The following is an 11968-nucleotide window of genomic DNA, read 5'->3' as shown; positions in this document are numbered from 1 at the left end:
CAGATGAAGGAGTTATGAATTTCGAACGGAGTTTTCCTGTCCCGGCCTACTAAAAGTAATATATTTATAATATATTAAAAATAAAGTCAAAATTAGCCAATGGGCTCTAAACGAGAGTTGTAGATCATTATCTCACCTTCGCGGCGATATAAAGAACGTCGAAAACGGAGTTCGTATGCGAAAGTTATGAATTTCTAAAGTTCGGGGCACGAAACTCGGTACTGTGTCGGAGTTCACGACGTAAATTTTGAGATTTGACCTTCTGGAGCTGTCAGACACAAGTGGATGAGTGACGCATGCAGTGACGATCAATCCCCACGACGTGAGCCTTAAAACTCACGACGTGAACCCTAAAATCTCACCCTATAAATAGAAATCAAGGGTCAGCCGATTTTGGTTGCTCCTCCCTTGCTCTCTCACTCCCGATACCTTCTCTAAGCCCTATTTTACCCCCCGAAGCCCCAGTATCATCCCGAGACCCGAAGCAAGTCCCGAAGCCCGAAGATCTCGAGAAGAAAAAGAGTTTCCGAGTCAAAGCTCTGTCCGCGAGAAACCCGATGTGTGAAGTGATCCCGGTTTCACCGAAGAAGTACTACTCTTAGAGACGTAGTGCTGTCTGATCATCTTTTGATCAAGTGAGTGTATACTACCTTTCATAAACACGATAATAATACAAGTATGGTTTGAGTGTATTAAGTTTATTGTTGTTTATATGTGTGAGTGTATACTACCTTTCATAAACACAATAATAACACAAGTATGGTTTGAGTGTATTAAGTATATTGTTGTTTATATGTGTGAGTGTGTGGTTACTTTCTTCTAACGCATAATTATTAAGTATTTAATATAAAATACGTGTTATGTGTATATTTTGTTGTTATATGCATGAATGCATATTCACTTTCTTCTATCTCATAGATCTGATTTATTCTCTATGAAATACGTGTTATGTGGGTGTGCCTCATCTGTTATGTAGAATAGGTATTGAATGAGAATGTTATACAGGTTTTAAACTATGTATAAAAATATATACTTTTACCTACTAATATGCTGGGTAGAAGATGGTAGATAGTTGATGTGTGATAAACAGATGAGAGGCCGATGTTGTTGTTATTGATCTAGTTATTCAGCGAGTATGGATTAGACCAAGAGGTTAGTTGTAGATCCGGGAGTATGGATCAGGTAAAGAGATAAACTTGCTATTAGTCCGGGAGTATGGATTAAGACTAAGTTAATTGTCCCTAGTCCGGGAGTATGGATTGGGCACAGTTATAGATCCGGGAGTATGGATCAGATATGGATTAAGATTAAGTTAATTGTACCTAGTCCGGGAGTATGGATTGGGCACAGTTATTGATACGGGAGTATGGATCAGATCAGGATTAAGGTATAGTTAATTGGCCTTATTCCGGGAGTATGGATTGGGTACAATTATTGATCCGGGAGTATGGATCAGATCAGGAGGTTAGTTTTAGATCCGTGAGTATGGATCAGGTAGTTTTAGATCCGTGAGTATGAATCAGGTGAAAAAGGTTAGTTTTAGATCCGTGAGTAGGGATCAGGTAAAGAGGAAAATTTTAGATACGAGAGTTTAGATCGTGTCGTTGTGAGGATCGATGGGGTGGGATAAGAGTTGCCTTTATATGGTGAAATTGTACAAGTTTGAATGTTCTATATTTATAAATATATGATATAACATTGTGGGATGAAAACCCTATATGCTCACCATGCTCCCAAGCCTGACCCACTCAGTTTTCTTTGTATCACAGGTATTAATACGAAGACATATTTCACAGAGAGATTTAAAGTAGATATAAATCAATTGTGTAATTAAATGTAAGTTCTGTTTATGCTTATATGTATGTATCGAAATATGACATCTCGAGATTTTATTATTAAATGAAAATACATTCTCTTTGAGAAATGTTTTGATAAGTATTTATCATATCTTGTTTTGGGAACAAATTCCGCAACTGTTTTCTTTAAAAGAATACTCTGATTTATAAAACAAAGCATAAACAAATCGGTCTTTTCTAGCCGTAAAAATAGGGATGTCACAGTTGGTATCAGAGCATTAGTTTAAGCGAACTAGGAAATTATAGGAAATTTCTAGACTTAAACTTAGAATGCTAAGTAATGATTGTGAGCAGTGTGTCTAAAATATGTTAGGTAGTACACCTAAATTGACACAAGCACTAGTTTATTTTAGGAATGATGCCTAAAATGCTTTTATGTGCTAAATGTTTTGTGTGATAGCTATATTGGTGCTATTATTTGTTTGGATCTATGGTCTGTTGCCAACCGGATCTAGAAACCTTATGTGTGTAGGATTCTAAGCATATGTCTACGATAGTAGAACTAGCATGTAAACGTTTCGGGGTGATAAGGAGATTTATACGTTTATCGTAATTAAAGCTTTCTTATCTTAAAATTCTCGCTTGGTACACCGAATGTCTGCTTGGATGTACAAGGGGTCATGGTGAAGACTCGTAGAGAAATTGAGTAAATGGAGGAAATGAAGAAGGCTTATGATAGTGGATGACACCTATCAGAAGATATCATAAGAGTGGTATCTTGCCTTTAGAGTATGTCTTATGAAATAAAAGTACGTTTAGAGGAGTACGGTACGTCTAAAGTACACCTTCGATTGGCAGGATGATGGAATGATTGGTGAAATTCTTGAAGTTGTCTCATCGTCTGATATTTTCATCACTAATCGAGTTGAAGTAGAGTTGATGATTGAATATTTAGCAATGAAGAAGTCCTAGTAGAGTCTAGGGAAATTGTTTATGATTACTTGGACACATTCGTATGTGTTAAACTGTTTTGTGATTTTCTTGTATGGTGACTTGGTCGACTGCAGGACAATACTTGGGACGAGTATGAGTAGGTGTGAAAGATAGTAAATGCATATACTACCGGAAGCACAGGACTCGCACTTGGATCAGGGAAAGTCACAAGGTTACCTAGAAGCCGGTGATTGATTCCATTTTATTCTGGTATGTCATTACCATTGTTTCGGTAATAACTAGTAAGATGGTTCTTGTTCCGACCCTAGTGGTCATGTTTAAATTTGAGTTCGACTACGAGGAGTATGTTACGTGGTCTAGAGGACCAAGTTAGATGTAACATCTGACTTAAGTCAGAAGGTTGAAGTTAAATGTGATTGATAGTGCCGCGCTCGTTGTTAAAAGAAGTTTGCAGGTAGAAATCCTACATGCTGAAAGGTGATTATATCACATTAGAATATGAAGGAAGGTATATTCCATTCTAGAATTTAACTTCATTAAAGACCGAGTCTAAGCGTCGCATCGTGCGATGAGAGGTCAGTAGAGCACGACCCATCGGTTTGTTACAATAGATAAAGGAAAATATTTATCCTGAGAAGAAGAAGGAGTCCATAATAAAGACTTATTTTGTAACTCGAGGGTTACGATTGAAAGTACAACATAGTACGATAAGCAGATGCAAGATTGGGCATCTTCTGCGGTCAAGAAAGCCATAGAGTTAAAAAAACTCTTTCGAGGAAACATAGAATTTACGGTTATTACCTAGGATGAAGAGATAGCGTATGGAATCATTATACAAGTTCTATTTTCGTTGATGATTCCGGGACGTAATCATCCTAAGGGGGAGATAATTGTAACGCCCGTAGATCCGGGCTTAGTCAATTAGAGACATTAAGCGTCAAAAATGACTTTTTGATGGAAGATTATTTTGAAGGAATAATCTTAATTAAGTTATAGTATATGTTACAAGGTTTCCATGCATATAAAGAACGCCAAAATCCGAGTTATAACGAAGAAGTTATGACATGTCGAAGTTTCGCGACATAACCGGCACGACACAGCCGACGTAAATAGTGAATTTACGTTAGAGCGATATTTGTCCTTAGCGATCTAAATGAAATTCGTAGAATACGTTAAACCGAGAGCATGCATAAAAAGAACGTCTAAATCTGACTTCGTATGAGGAAGTTATGGTTTTTCGAAGTTTCAGCATTAGCAGTATGCAGCCCGAAACTCGAGATTGAGGTCGAGTGATATTTAGCCAAAACTTTCTCAATGAGAATTGAAGATCTCATCAATATTAGTCCAACGATAAAAAGACAGATGAAAACGGAGTTCAGATGAAGGAGTTATGAATTTCGAACGGAGTTTTCCTGTCCCGGCCTACTAAAAGTAATATATTTATAATATATTAAAAATAAAGTCAAAATTAGCCAATGGAGTCTAAACGAGAGTTTTAGATCATAATCTCACCTTCGCGACGATATAAAGAACATCGAAAACGGAGTTCGTATGCGAAAGTTATGAATTTCTGAAGTTCGGGGCACGAACCCCGGTACTGTGTCAGAGTTCACGACGTGAACACTGTGTTCACGACGTGAATTTTGAGATTTGACCTTCTGGAGATTTCAGACACAAGTGGATGAGTGACGCATGCAGTGACAATCAATCCCCACGACGTGAGCCTTAAAACTCACGACGTGAACCCTAAAGTCTCACCCTATAAATAGAAATCAAGGGTCAGCCGATTTTGGTTGCTCCTCCCTTGCTCTCTCACTCTCGATACCTTCTCTAAGCCCTATTTTACCCCCCGAAGCCCCGATATCATCCTGAGACCCGAAGCAAGTCCCGAAGATCTCGAGAAGAAAAAGACTTTCCGAGTCAAAGCTCTGTCCGCGAGAAACCCGATGTGTGAAGTGATCCCGGTTTCACCGAAGAAGTACTACTCTTAGAGTCGTAGTGCTGTCTGATCATCTTCTGATCAAGTGAGTGTATACTACAATTGGGTTATTGGTGTTGCGTCTTGGGCTTTCTTCCTAGCCCATCCTTTATGCGGTATGGGCCTGTCCATCCGTATCTTATTTTCTAGGGTTTGTGTATTTATAGATGCTTGCATGCATCTTTTACGTAACTGATAGATCAGGGTTTTACGGTGTAATTATACAAGTTATCTTTTTGTAACCCTAGGATCCGCTACAGTGGAAGTTCTTCATCGAGCTCTACTGAGGATTGAAAGTTTTAATCATTCGACATATTCAAATCCATTCTTGAGTATTGATTTACATTCTTTATATACCTGTTTCAAAGATCTATTCGATCTTAAAGATTTTTATCTCATCAATTGGTATCAGAGCAGGAGGCTGTGTAATTCATACACATCTCTTCTGTGAAAGAAGCTATTAGGGTTTGTTCCGCATTAACTAATATTTATTGAGCCGTCACCCCATAATTGATGTATCTCATTACTTGTTCGTTTTGCCCTAATATTATATATTACAAGTCTGATCTTTCAAACAGGTTATTCGATCAAGCATGGATGAGTTGCCATCTAATCCCATTAATATTTCGAACAACATTGGATCAACAATGAAGATTCCCATCCTTTACACCCAAGATTATGAAGTCTGGGCAAATCACTTTGAAGACTATGTTATAGGATCTGAGGACAATGGATACCTCATCTGGGAAGCGATTGTTTCGGGACCCTTTGCTCATTCTGCAACTTCAAGGATTATTAAAACTCAAAAGGAGTATAATGATATTTTGAAAGATGTTAAAGATGTTGCCCAAGACGAAAAAGATAAATTTCAGTGCAATATTAAAGCGTTGAGATTAATCAGATTCGCTCTTCAATCTGACACTTTCAGGCTGGTGAGTTCGTGCACCACTGCCAAAGAAATATGGGACAGGCTTCGCGAATTGTATTCTACGGACGAAGATCTTGAACACTCCATTCAAACCTTACTCTTATCCAAGTTTGGTGAATTCAAGCAGAGAGTCGAAGAAACTGTGACTCAAACGTTCGATCGCTTCAATCATCTTCTTAGCAAGATGATTAAACATGGTATTGAAAGGAAGTTGATTGAGCAGAAAGTCATGTTTCTGAACGGCCTCAGATCTGAGTGGAGAGCTGTTGTGTCCACATTTGAAGCGCATGAGCAATTCAAATCTTATTCTCTAGCGAAACTGGTGGGCATACTGAAATCTCAAGAGAAGATCGTACTACAGGAGAAAAATGTAGTTTCAAGCCTGGGTTCCATGGCACTACTATCCAAAAGTAAAGCGGCGATGGAAGATGAAGACCTCAACTTAGAAGATTATGATCTTACTTCTGAAGACTATGCTATGATGGTATCAAATCCCAAGAGGTTCATCAAGAAAAGATTTCCCACCAATAAGAACCGTAATTGGCAGGGAAGTTATAGCTCTGAAAAGGTCAAAGAAGAGCCGAAAGTAGAAGAATCAAAGAAGGAACCGAAAGCTGAAGGAGATTCGGGAGTGAACTGCTTTTACTGTGGAGGAAAGAATCACTATGCTAAAGATTGTGTCCTCAAGAAAATGGATGAAAAGGATGAGGAAAAAGATGAAGAAGCATTGTTACTGAAAAAGCTGGATGAGATCAGGAAGAAGAAATCTACTGCTAACTCGTCTATGAATGCTTTAATTGTGCAGGGTTCGATAGCAAATGATGAATTCGGAGGAGTGGAGGTCTGGTCAACCGACTCCGAGGATGATGAAGTAAGGAAGCCTTCTCATGGAAAAGATTATGTGGCGAAAGAGAAGGACAGCAGTGGAAGATGCTTGATGGTGTCTGATGTATCTCAAATGAGGGGATATAACACAGATGGTGGGAACAAAGACTCGAAGGAGCAACACGACATGTGCTTTACAGCAAAACTGCTCAGCGTGCAATTCAACGAGCTTGATGAACTAATCAAGAAGGTACAATTCGTGTTTGTTTCATTTAAAGTCCCACAATGCTCATATGAAAAAGAATTAAAAAATGTTAATTCAAGAATTTCTCATTTAGACAGCAGCTTAACTCAAACTCGAGTCACCAATTCTAACCTAACTGACCAAATAAGCAGGGTGTCGTCGAAGAGTGAGGAACGGAGGATGTGGATCGAACTGAAAGAGTCGGAGTTAGTCAAAACCAAGGACGAAACCATTTATTTGCAAAGAGACAATTTAAAACTTTTGAAACGGCGAAATGTTTTTTGTTTGATTGCTAAGCGTCTTTACAATAATATCACTCAACTTCATTTGAACTGTGAAATAGGGCAGAAAATTCATCGTATGATCTTGCCTTTTCTTGAGTTTAAGGAAGATGAAATCGACGCTGAAGCATACAATTGTGAAAGTGTGGTTTCGTCTGAGGATGTTAATCCAACGTATATGTATGGTCTAGAAAAAATTGAATCTTTTATTAAGTCCAAAGACCATAAGGACATGCTGAAAAACCTTTTGGATGAAAATGACAAACTGAATCTAAGAACCGAAACCATACAAAAATTTGACTCATTGAATGCCAATTTGAGCTCAGAAAATAAAATTGATGTTGAAAATGTATTTGAGCTCAATGAGGATAATGACATGAGTGAAATTTCTGTAGAGGACGAAGTTGACTGCTCTGAATTTGTCAAAAGTGAACCTGAAATCTACAAAAATCTCATCTTAGAAAATTTTGTGGAGTTCGCTCGCTTGTCCCAAGAAAAGTCCCCGAAACTTGAAGAAAAAGCTATTGTTTACCAAAAGGTAAGGACAACACCAAATCAGGTGTATAAGGTCACAGGTGTAACCGAACATCAGACAGCCGAACTCACATCCATTATAAACGAAGACAATGTCGATGGTTGTGATGAGTTCTTTTGGTCGGCTCCTATTGACAATGCTGATGAAACTGTTGGTCTATCAGAGCAAACATCCTGGAAAGCAAAAGGAAGATACATTCTTGAGCCACTTAACAAACCTGATAACTTTGACGTGCCGAGTTCTAGTGGTACAAAAGATGTTCCTAAAGATAAGGCAGATTCAAGTGAATCATCATCGGTTCAAAGTGGACCTGTTGACACCAGTCAAAATCAAAAGGCGAACATCCATCATCAGCCGAAACAGATGAGAAATCAAAAACAACAAAGGAATCAGAGATACAAGAAGAATCTTTCTGAAAGAAAACAGTTTTGGCAATCTCAAAATGCCTATTTCTCATATCGTGACAAAAATTTAAAGTCGGAGAAAAATACTGTTGGATCTCAAGAGAGAAATAACAACCGAAAGCAGAAGTTCGGTTCAGAGCACAGTAACAACCGAAAGCAGAAGTTCGGTTCAGAAAACAGTATCAACCGAAAGCAAAATTTCGGTTCAGAGAACAGTATCAACCGAAAGCAGGAGTTCGGTTCTGAGAGCAAAAGAGACCAAAATTCTAGGTTCGGTTCCACTGATAATCAAAACCGAAAGAGTCACCTAGAATATCAAGTCAAGAAATCATCTCAGTCTAAATTCTCTCATTCTAATTCTTCCAATCATTCTTCTTCTCAATCTCATTCTAAATCTCCAACTGGCCTGAAAGGGAAATCAAAGGTTTTGTCAGTTAAATCAGAGACCAAACCAAAAGCACTAAATCCCACAAAGATTAAGGTTTACACCATCAAAAAGAAAGATGAAACAACTTTGATAAAAAGAACATTTTTTGTTGACATCTCTTTTTCTGCTCCTGTTCCTGTGAAAGGCTCACGTGGACCCAAGAAACTTTGGGTTCCTAAATCTGTTTAATTTGTGCAGGTTATCAGTGATGAGCAGTTCGATGAAGAATGGTATATTGACAGTGGCTGCTCACGTTACATGATAGGGAGGAAGGAAGAGCTTAGGGAATTCAGATCTCTTTCAAACGGTGGAAATGTCAAGTTCGGGAACAACTCCTTCGGAACCATAAAAGGCTATGGGATGATTACAAACGGTGATTTCACAATCAGGAAGGTTGCATATGTAGAAGGACTACAACATAATCTCATCAGTGTATCTCAGCTTGTTGGACGTACCGGTCTCAAGGTATCGTTCGATGATGAGGGTTCGGAAATTATTGAAAAACAAACGAACAAAGTTATTCTCAAATCAGAGCGCAAAGGTGAAATGTTTCCCCTAAATCTCTAACCAATCAAAGGGAATCCAGCAATCTGCTTGTTATCAAAAGCATAATCTGATGAAAGTTAGTTGTGGCACCGAAGGCTTTCTCATCTCAACTTCAAGGACATCAACAAACTTGTCGCCGGAGGTCATGTTCGTGGTCTTCCTTTGCTCAAGTACGATAGAGAACATTTTTGTGCGGCATGTGAAATGGGGAAGCAGAGTCGTCAAAGCCATCCATCAATTATAAACACAAAAGTTGTTGAACCACTAGAGTTACTTCACATTGACTTATATGGTCCCTCATCAATTGAAAGTATCGACGGTAGCAAGTACATTCTTGTTATTGTTGATGACTTTTCACGTTTTACATGGGTGTTCTTTCTAAAGCTTAAATCTGAAGCGACTCACAAGCTAAAGATGTTCATCAAGCAGGTGGAAGTACAACTGAAGAAAGTCGTTCGGAACATCAGGAGTCACAATGGCCTAGAGTTCAAAAATAAAGAATTCGAAGAATTCCTGGCGGAAAGAGGAACTACCCACAACTTCTCAGCTCCCTACACACCTCAACGAAACGGTATAGTTGAGAGGCGGAACCGATCCTTGTGTGAAGCAGCTCGAACCATGCTAAGTTTTGCTTCTTTACCTTTATATTTCTGGGCTGATGCTATATTTGCAGCTTGCTTTACACAGAACAGGTCATATCTCAATAAGCGATTCACGCTCACTCCTTATGAGATCATAAACAACAGGAAGCCGAATGTTAAATTCTTCCATGTGTTCGGTTCCCGGTGCTTCATCTTCAATTCTAAAGAGCATCGCAACAAATTTGATGTCAAAGCCGATGAAGGGATTTTTCTGGGCTATTCTCTCACTTCTAAAGCGTACAGGGTATTAAACAAACGTTCAAGGAAAATAGAAGAGAAGTATTACGTGACCTTTGATGATAGCTATGTCAAAAATTCAACAGCAAACATAAACTCAACTGGTGAAATCTTTCCTCAAACAGGTCAAGTCACAGCATCAATTGCAAATCTCTTTGAGAAGTTTGTCGAGTTATTTGATGAACCAGAGAAGGCTATTAATTCGGAAGCCAACGCAACAGACAACAAGGTGGATCATCTGAAGCAACTAGTAGAAGATGCTACAAGGCGAATGAATGAAGAAGTGCCCAGTTCCGGAGCATCAGTCGAGGGGGAGCACGCCGATACTGCAGCACCCAAAGGTACTGTAGCACCCAAAGGTACTGTAGCACCCGAATGCTCCACAACACCAGAAGGCACAACAGCTCCCGAAGGTACTGTAGCACCCGAATGCTCCACAACACCAGAAGGCACAACAGCTCCCGAAGGTAATGTATCCCCCGAAGGTACTGTAGCATCTGATCACTCCACAGCATCTGAAGGCACAGGAGCACCCAAACTCTTCAATATACCCGAAAGTCCGACTATTTCAGAAAGCTCTTCATTCGAGGGGGAGAATGCCAATATGCTCTTTGATGATGAAAGTCAATCCGAACCAGAAGAGATGGTAAACGTTGAATTGGATCCTTCCTATGATCCAAATTACCCTCCTCTCATCAAATGGACCAGAAATCATCCAGTCTCTCAAGTTGTAGGTGATGTTTCTGAAAAGGTTCTGACCCGATCACAACTTAAGGAAAAACAAACTTCCCTATTCTCCAAAGTAGAATTCTGTATGTTTAATTCCTTCGTTTCAAAAGTTGAACCCAAGACAGTTAACACTGCTCTCGATCACTCCGATTGGGCTCAAGCTATGCAAGACGAACTGAACGAATTCGAAAGGAACAAAGTTTGACGCCTCATTCCAACTCCTCAAAATGCATTAGTTGTAGGTCTCAAATGGGTATTCAGGAACAAAATGGACAAGGAAGGGAATGTGATTTGAAACAAAGCACGTCTGGTAGTGAAAGGATACTGTCAGGAGGAAGGTATTGACTATGAAGAGACTTTCGCTCCAGTTGCAAGACTAGAATCTGTTCGCATTTTTCTGGCCTATCCAGCACACAAAAACTTTGAGGTCTACCAAATGGATGTCAAATGCGCTTTTCTGAATGGAGAACTCGAAAAAACAGTCTACGTGGAGCAACCTCCCAGCTTCGTCAATGAGAAGTTCCCAAATCACTGCTATATTCTGGACAAGGCGGTTTATGGTCTGAAACAAGCTCCCAGGGCCTGGTATGAAACGCTAACAAAGTTTTTAAAGATGTCTAAATTCAAACAAGGTTCGGTTGACCCAACCTTCTTTCGTAAAAAGGAAGGTAACCACCTTATGATTGTACAAATTTACGTCGATGATATCATCTTTGGCTCAACGAATCCCAGCTTAACAGCTGAATTCAGAAAGTTGATGGAGACTAAATTTGAAATGAGCTCCATGGGTCCGATTAACTTTTTTCTTGGATTAAATATTAGACAGGGACCCGAAGGCATCTTTATCAACTAGGAAGCATGCACCAAAACTCTTCTTGCCAAATTTGGTATGATGGGAGATTCAAAGGTCAAGGTTCCAATGGCTTTCGGAACCAAACTCACCCCTTCACTGGAGAAACCAGCAGTTGACATTACGCTATACTGCCAGATGATTGGGTCTTTAATGTATCTTACTGCTAGCAGGCCTGACATCATGTTTTCCGTATGTTATTGTGTTAGGTTTCAGGCAAACCCACGAGAACCTCATATGCTTGCAGTGAAGAACATACTTAGGTATCTGAAGCGAACTACCTCTCTCGGTCTTTGGTATCCATCCAACTCAGGCTTCTTCGTTCAAGCCTTCTCTAATGCAGACCTTGGAGGATGTGGTTTAGACAGGAAAAGCACCACAGGAGGTTGCCAATTCCTTGATGGGAAATTGGTCAGCTGGCAGTCAAAGAAGCAAACATGCGTTTCCTTTTCTACAGCCGAAGCAGAGTACATTGCAGCCGCCTCCTGCACATCTCAAGTAATATGGATCCAAAGCCAGCTCCGTGATTATGGACTTAACATGAAAAAGATCCCACTATATTGCGAGTCAGAAAGTGCAATTAGGATCTGTCA

Source organism: Lactuca saligna, chromosome 8 (assembly GCF_052625555.1).
Source record: "Lactuca saligna cultivar CGN05327 chromosome 8, ASM5262555v1, whole genome shotgun sequence".
Classification (NCBI taxonomy): Eukaryota; Viridiplantae; Streptophyta; class Magnoliopsida; order Asterales; family Asteraceae; genus Lactuca; species Lactuca saligna.
This window is presented reverse-complemented; position numbering follows the sequence as displayed.